Genomic DNA, 7,500 nt, shown 5'->3' with positions numbered 1-7,500 from the left:
TAGCCAGTCTCCAGTTGTTTAGCCAGTCTCCTGTTGTTTAGCCAGTCTTCTGTTGTTTAGCCAGTCTCCTGTTGTTTAGCCAGTCTTCTGTTGTTTAGCCAGTCTCCTGTTGTTTAGCCAGTCTCCTGTTGTTTAGCCAGTCTCCTGTTGTTTAGCCAGTCTCCTGTTGTTTAGCCAGTCTCCTGTTGTTTAGCCAGTCTCCAGTTGTTTAGCCAGTCTCATGTTGTTTAGCCAGTCTCATGTTGTTTAGCCAGTCTTCTGTTGTTTAGCCAGTCTTCTGTTGTTTAGCCAGTCTCCTGTTGTTTAGCCAGTCTCATGTTGTTTAGCCAGTCTCCTGTTGTTTAGCCAGTCTCCTGTTGTTTAGCCAGTCTCCTGTTGTTTAGCCAGTCTTCTGTTGTTTAGCCAGTCTCCTGTTGTTTAGCCAGTCTCCTGTTGTTTAGCCAGTCTCCTGTTGTTTAGCCAGTCTCCTGTTGTTTAGCCAGTCTCCTGTTGTTTAGCCAGTCTCCTGTTGTTTAGCCAGTCTCCTGTTGTTTAGCCAGTCTCCTGTTGTTTAGCCAGTCTCCTGTTGTTTAGCCAGTCTCCTGTTGTTTAGCCAGTGTTCTGTTGTTTAGCCAGTCTCCTGTTGTTTAGCCAGTCTCCTGTTGTTTAGCCAGTCTCCTGTTGTTTAGCCAGTCTCCTGTTGTTTAGCCAGTCTTCTGTTGTTTAGCCAGTCTCCTGTTGTTTAGCCAGTCTCCTGTTGTTTAGCCAGTCTCCTGTTGTTTAGCCAGTCTCCTGTTGTTTAGCCAGTCTCCAGTTGTTTAGCCAGTCTCCAGTTGTTTAGCCAGTCTTCTGTTGTTTAGCCAGTCTCCTGTTGTTTAGCCAGTCTCCTGTTGTTTAGCCAGTCTCATGTTGTTTAGCCAGTCTCATGTTGTTTAGCCAGTCTTCTGTTGTTTAGCCAGTCTCATGTTGTTTAGCCAGTCTCATGTTGTTTAGCCAGTCTCCAGTTGTTTAGCCAGTCTTCTGTTGTTTAGCCAGTCTCCTGTTGTTTAGCCAGTCTTCTGTTGTTTAGCCAGTCTCATGTTGTTTAGCCAGTCTTCTGTTGTTTAGCCAGTCTCCTGTTGTTTAGCCAGTCTTCTGTTGTTTAGCCAGTCTTCTGTTGTTTAGCCAGTCTCCTGTTGTTTAGCCAGTCTTCTGTTGTTTAGCCAGTCTCATGTTGTTTAGCCAGTCTCCAGTTGTTTAGCCAGTCTCCAGTTGTTTAGCCAGTCTCCTGTTGTTTAGCCAGTCTCCTGTTGTTTAGCCAGTCTTCTGTTGTTTAGCCAGTCTCCTGTTGTTTAGCCAGTCTCATGTTGTTTAGCCAGTCTCCTGTTGTTTAGCCAGTCTCCTGTTGTTTAGCCAGTGTCCTGTTGTTTAGCCAGTCTCATGTTGTTTAGCCAGTCTCCAGTTGTTTAGCCAGTCTCCAGTTGTTTAGCCAGTCTTCTGTTGTTTAGCCAGTCTCCTGTTGTTTAGCCAGTCTCCTGTTGTTTAGCCAGTCTCCTGTTGTTTAGCCAGTCTCCAGTTGTTTAGCCAGTCTCCAGTTGTTTAGCCAGTCTTCTGTTGTTTAGCCAGTCTCCTGTTGTTTAGCCAGTCTCCTGTTGTTTAGCCAGTCTCCTGTTGTTTAGCCAGTCTCCAGTTGTTTAGCCAGTCTCCAGTTGTTTAGCCAGTCTCCTGTTGTTTAGCCAGTCTCCTGTTGTTTAGCCAGTCTCCAGTTGTTTAGCCAGTCTCCAGTTGTTTAGCCAGTCTTCTGTTGTTTAGCCAGTCTCCTGTTGTTTAGCCAGTCTCCAGTTGTTTAGCCAGTCTCCAGTTGTTTAGCCAGTCTTCTGTTGTTTAGCCAGTCTCCTGTTGTTTAGCCAGTCTCCAGTTGTTTAGCCAGTCTCCAGTTGTTTAGCCAGTCTCCTGTTGTTTAGCCAGTCTCATGTTGTTTAGCCAGTCTCCTGTTGTTTAGCCAGTCTCCTGTTGTTTAGCCAGTGTCCTGTTGTTTAGCCAGTCTTCTGTTGTTTAGCCAGTCTCCTGTTGTTTAGCCAGTCTCCTGTTGTTTAGCCAGTCTCCAGTTGTTTAGCCAGTCTCCAGTTGTTTAGCCAGTCTTCTGTTGTTTAGCCAGTCTCCTGTTGTTTAGCCAGTCTCCTGTTGTTTAGCCAGTCTCCAGTTGTTTAGCCAGTGTCCTGTTGTTTAGCCAGTCTCCTGTTGTTTAGCCAGTCTCCTGTTGTTTAGCCAGTCTCCAGTTGTTTAGCCAGTCTCCTGTTGTTTAGCCAGTCTCCTGTTGTTTAGCCAGTCTCCTGTTGTTTAGCCAGTGTCCTGTTGTTTAGCCAGTCTCCTGTTGTTTAGCCAGTCTCCTGTTGTTTAGCCAGTCTTCTGTTGTTTAGCCAGTCTCCTGTTGTTTAGCCAGTGTCCTGTTGTTTAGCCAGTCTCCTGTTGTTTAGCCAGTCTCCTGTTGTTTAGCCAGTCTCCTGTTGTTTAGCCAGTCTTCTGTTGTTTAGCCAGTCTCCTGTTGTTTAGCCAGTGTCCTGTTGTTTAGCCAGTCTCCAGTTGTTTAGCCAGTCTCCTGTTGTTTAGCCAGTCTCCTGTTGTTTAGCCAGTCTCCTGTTGTTTAGCCAGTCTCCTGTTGTTTAGCCAGTCTCCTGTTGTTTAGCCAGTCTCCTGTTGTTTAGCCAGTCTCATGTTGTTTAGCCCGTCTCCTGTTGTTTAGCCAGTCTTCTGTTGTTTAGCCAGTCTCCTGTTGTTTAGCCAGTCTCCAGTTGTTTAGCCAGTCTCCAGTTGTTTAGCCAGTCTCCTGTTGTTTAGCCAGTCTTCTGTTGTTTAGCCAGTCTCCAGTTGTTTAGCCAGTCTCCTGTTGTTTAGCCAGTCTCCAGTTGTTTAGCCAGTCTCCAGTTGTTTAGCCAGTCTCCTGTTGTTTAGCCAGTCTCATGTTGTTTAGCCAGTCTCCTGTTGTTTAGCCAGTCTCCTGTTGTTTAGCCAGTCTCCTGTTGTTTAGCCAGTCTCCTGTTGTTTAGCCAGTCTCATGTTGTTTAGCCAGTCTCCTGTTGTTTAGCCAGTCTTCTGTTGTTTAGCCAGTCTCCTGTTGTTTAGCCAGTCTCCAGTTGTTTAGCCAGTCTCCAGTTGTTTAGCCAGTCTCCTGTTGTTTAGCCAGTCTCCTGTTGTTTAGCCAGTCTCCTGTTGTTTAGCCAGTCTCCTGTTGTTTAGCCAGTCTCCTGTTGTTTAGCCAGTCTCATGTTGTTTAGCCAGTCTCATGTTGTTTAGCCAGTCTCCTGTTGTTTAGCCAGTCTCATGTTGTTTAGCCAGTCTCCTGTTGTTTAGCCAGTCTCCTGTTGTTTAGCCAGTCTCATGTTGTTTAGCCAGTCTCCAGTTGTTTAGCCAGTCTCCTGTTGTTTAGCCAGTCTCATGTTGTTTAGCCAGTCTCATGTTGTTTAGCCAGTCTCCTGTTGTTTAGCCAGTCTCCTGTTGTTTAGCCAGTCTCCTGTTGTTTAGCCAGTCTCCTGTTGTTTAGCCAGTCTCCTGTTGTTTAGCCAGTCTCCTGTTGTTTAGCCAGTCTCCTGTTGTTTAGCCAGTCTCCTGTTGTTTAGCCAGTCTCCTGTTGTTTAGCCAGTCTCCTGTTGTTTAGCCAGTCTCCTGTTGTTTAGCCAGTCTCCTGTTGTTTAGCCAGTCTCCAGTTGTTTAGCCAGTCTTCTGTTGTTTAGCCAGTCTTCTGTTGTTTAGCCAGTCTCCTGTTGTTTAGCCAGTCTCCTGTTGTTTAGCCAGTCTCCAGTTGTTTAGCCAGTCTCCAGTTGTTTAGCCAGTCTCCTGTTGTTTAGCCAGTCTCCTGTTGTTTAGCCAGTCTCCAGTTGTTTAGCCAGTCTCATGTTGTTTAGCCAGTCTCATGTTGTTTAGCAAGTCTCATGTTGTTTAGCCAGTCTCCTGTTGTTTAGCCAGTCTCATGTTGTTTAGCCAGTCTCCTGTTGTTTAGCCAGTCTCCTGTTGTTTAGCCAGTCTCCTGTTGTTTAGCCAGTCTCATGTTGTTTAGCCAGTCTCCTGTTGTTTAGCCAGTCTCATGTTGTTTAGCAAGTCTCATGTTGTTTAGCCAGTCTCCTGTTGTTTAGCCAGTCTCATGTTGTTTAGCCAGTCTCCTGTTGTTTAGCCAGTCTCCTGTTGTTTAGCCAGTCTCCTGTTGTTTAGCCAGTCTCATGTTGTTTAGCCAGTCTCCTGTTGTTTAGCCAGTCTCATGTTGTTTAGCCAGTCTCCTGTTGTTTAGCCAGTCTCCAGTTGTTTAGCCAGTCTCCTGTTGTTTAGCCAGTCTCATGTTGTTTAGCCAGTCTCCTGTTGTTTAGCCAGTCTCCTGTTGTTTAGCCAGTCTCCTGTTGTTTAGCCAGTCTCCTGTTGTTTAGCCAGTCTCCTGTTGTTTAGCCAGTCTCCTGTTGTTTAGCCAGTCTCCTGTTGTTTAGCCAGTCTCCTGTTGTTTAGCCAGTCTCATGTTGTTTAGCCAGTCTCCTGTTGTTTAGCCAGTCTCCTGTTGTTTAGCCAGTCTCCTGTTGTTTAGCCAGTCTCCTGTTGTTTAGCCAGTCTCCTGTTGTTTAGCCAGTCTCCTGTTGTTTAGCCAGTCTCATGTTGTTTAGCCAGTCTCCTGTTGTTTAGCCAGTCTCATGTTGTTTAGCCAGTCTCATGTTGTTTAGCCAGTCTCCTGTTGTTTAGCCAGTCTCCTGTTGTTTAGCCAGTCTCCTGTTGTTTAGCCAGTCTCCTGTTGTTTAGCCAGTCTCCTGTTGTTTAGCCAGTCTCCTGTTGTTTAGCCAGTCTCATGTTGTTTAGCCAGTCTCATGTTGTTTAGCCAGTCTCCTGTTGTTTAGCCAGTCTCATGTTGTTTAGCCAGTCTCCTGTTGTTTAGCCAGTCTCATGTTGTTTAGCCAGTCTCATGTTGTTTAGCCAGTCTCATGTTGTTTAGCCAGTCTCCTGTTGTTTAGCCAGTCTCATGTTGTTTAGCCAGTCTCCTGTTGTTTAGCCAGTCTCATGTTGTTTAGCCAGTCTCATGTTGTTTAGCCAGTCTCATGTTGTTTAGCCAGTCTCCTGTTGTTTAGCCAGTCTCATGTTGTTTAGCCAGTCTCATGTTGTTTAGCCAGTCTTCTGTTGTTTAGCCAGTCTCATGTTGTTTAGCCAGTCTCCTGTTGTTTAGCCAGTCTCATGTTGTTTAGCCAGTCTTCTGTTGTTTAGCCAGTCTCATGTTGTTTAGCCAGTCTTCTGTTGTTTAGCCAGTCTCATGTTGTTTAGCCAGTCTTCTGTTGTTTAGCCAGTCTCATGTTGTTTAGCCAGTCTCCTGTTGTTTAGCCAGTCTCATGTTGTTTAGCCAGTCTCATGTTGTTTAGCCAGTCTCCTGTTGTTTAGCCAGTCTCATGTTGTTTAGCCAGTCTCATGTTGTTTAGCCAGTCTCATGTTGTTTAGCCAGTCTCCTGTTGTTTAGCCAGTCTCATGTTGTTTAGCCAGTCTCATGTTGTTTAGCCAGTCTTCTGTTGTTTAGCCAGTCTCATGTTGTTTAGCCAGTCTCCTGTTGTTTAGCCAGTCTCATGTTGTTTAGCCAGTCTCATGTTGTTTAGCCAGTCTCCTGTTGTTTAGCCAGTCTCATGTTGTTTAGCCAGTCTCCAGTTGTTTAGCCAGTCTCCTGTTGTTTAGCCAGTCTCATGTTGTTTAGCCAGTCTCCTGTTGTTTAGCCAGTCTCATGTTGTTTAGCCAGTCTCCTGTTGTTTAGCCAGTCTCATGTTGTTTAGCCAGTCTCCTGTTGTTTAGCCAGTCTCATGTTGTTTAGCCAGTCTCCTGTTGTTTAGCCAGTCTCATGTTGTTTAGCCAGTCTCCTGTTGTTTAGCCAGTCTCCTGTTGTTTAGCCAGTCTCCTGTTGTTTAGCCAGTCTCATGTTGTTTAGCCAGTCTCCTGTTGTTTAGCCAGTCTCCAGTTGTTTAGCCAGTCTCCAGTTGTTTAGCCAGTCTCCTGTTGTTTAGCCAGTCTCCTGTTGTTTAGCCAGTCTCCTGTTGTTTAGCCAGTCTCCTGTTGTTTAGCCAGTCTCCTGTTGTTTAGCCAGTCTCCTGTTGTTTAGCCAGTCTCCTGTTGTTTAGCCAGTCTCCTGTTGTTTAGCCAGTCTCATGTTGTTTAGCCAGTCTCCTGTTGTTTAGCCAGTCTCCAGTTGTTTAGCCAGTCTCCAGTTGTTTAGCCAGTCTCCTGTTGTTTAGCCAGTCTCCTGTTGTTTAGCCAGTCTCCTGTTGTTTAGCCAGTCTCCTGTTGTTTAGCCAGTCTCATGTTGTTTAGCCAGTCTCCTGTTGTTTAGCCAGTCTCCAGTTGTTTAGCCAGTCTCATGTTGTTTAGCCAGTCTCATGTTGTTTAGCCAGTCTCCAGTTGTTTAGCCAGTCTCATGTTGTTTAGCCAGTCTCATGTTGTTTAGCCAGTCTCCAGTTGTTTAGCCAGTCTCCAGTTGTTTAGCCAGTCTCCAGTTGTTTAGCCAGTCTCCTGTTGTTTAGCCAGTCTCCTGTTGTTTAGCCAGTCTCATGTTGTTTAGCCAGTCTCCTGTTGTTTAGCCAGTCTCCTGTTGTTTAGCCAGTCTCCTGTTGTTTAGCCAGTCTCCAGTTGTTTAGCCAGTCTCATGTTGTTTAGCCAGTCTCATGTTGTTTAGCCAGTCTCATGTTGTTTAGCCAGTCTCCTGTTGTTTAGCCAGTCTCCAGTTGTTTAGCCAGTCTCATGTTGTTTAGCCAGTCTCCTGTTGTTTAGCCAGTCTCATGTTGTTTAGCCAGTCTCCTGTTGTTTAGCCAGTCTCATGTTGTTTAGCCAGTCTCATGTTGTTTAGCCAGTCTCATGTTGTTTAGCCAGTCTCATGTTGTTTAGCCAGTCTCATGTTGTTTAGCCAGTCTCCAGTTGTTTAGCCAGTCTCATGTTGTTTAGCCAGTCTCATGTTGTTTAGCCAGTCTCCAGTTGTTTAGCCAGTCTCCAGTTGTTTAGCCAGTCTCCAGTTGTTTAGCCAGTCTCCTGTTGTTTAGCCAGTCTCCTGTTGTTTAGCCAGTCTCATGTTGTTTAGCCAGTCTCCTGTTGTTTAGCCAGTCTCATGTTGTTTAGCCAGTCTCCAGTTGTTTAGCCAGTCTCATGTTGTTTAGCCAGTCTCATGTTGTTTAGCCAGTCTCATGTTGTTTAGCCAGTCTCATGTTGTTTAGCCAGTCTCATGTTGTTTAGCCAGTCTCCTGTTGTTTAGCCAGTCTCCAGTTGTTTAGCCAGTCTCCAGTTGTTTAGCCAGTCTCATGTTGTTTAGCCAGTCTCATGTTGTTTAGCCAGTCTCATGTTGTTTAGCCAGTCTCCTGTTGTTTAGCCAGTCTCATGTTGTTTAGCCAGTCTCCTGTTGTTTAGCCAGTCTCCAGTTGTTTAGCCAGTCTCATGTTGTTTAGCCAGTCTCCTGTTGTTTAGCCAGTCTCCTGTTGTTTAGCCAGTCTCCAGTTGTTTAGCCAGTCTCATGTTGTTTAGCCAGTCTCATGTTGTTTAGCCAGTCTCATG

General features: G+C 45.5%; 1 protein-coding gene across 1 annotated transcript in view; it reads left to right on the top strand.

The window, feature by feature from the left end:
• tmem45a (transmembrane protein 45a) overlaps nucleotides 1–7,500 on the top strand; it is a 25,764-nt gene that overhangs the window by 13,993 nt on the left and 4,271 nt on the right. The gene's annotated exons all lie outside the window — the stretch shown is intronic.

This window comes from Notothenia rossii, assembly GCF_949606895.1.
Source record: "Notothenia rossii genome assembly, chromosome: 1".
NCBI lineage: Eukaryota > Metazoa > Chordata > Actinopteri > Perciformes > Nototheniidae > Notothenia > Notothenia rossii.
This window is presented reverse-complemented; position numbering and strand designations above follow the sequence as displayed.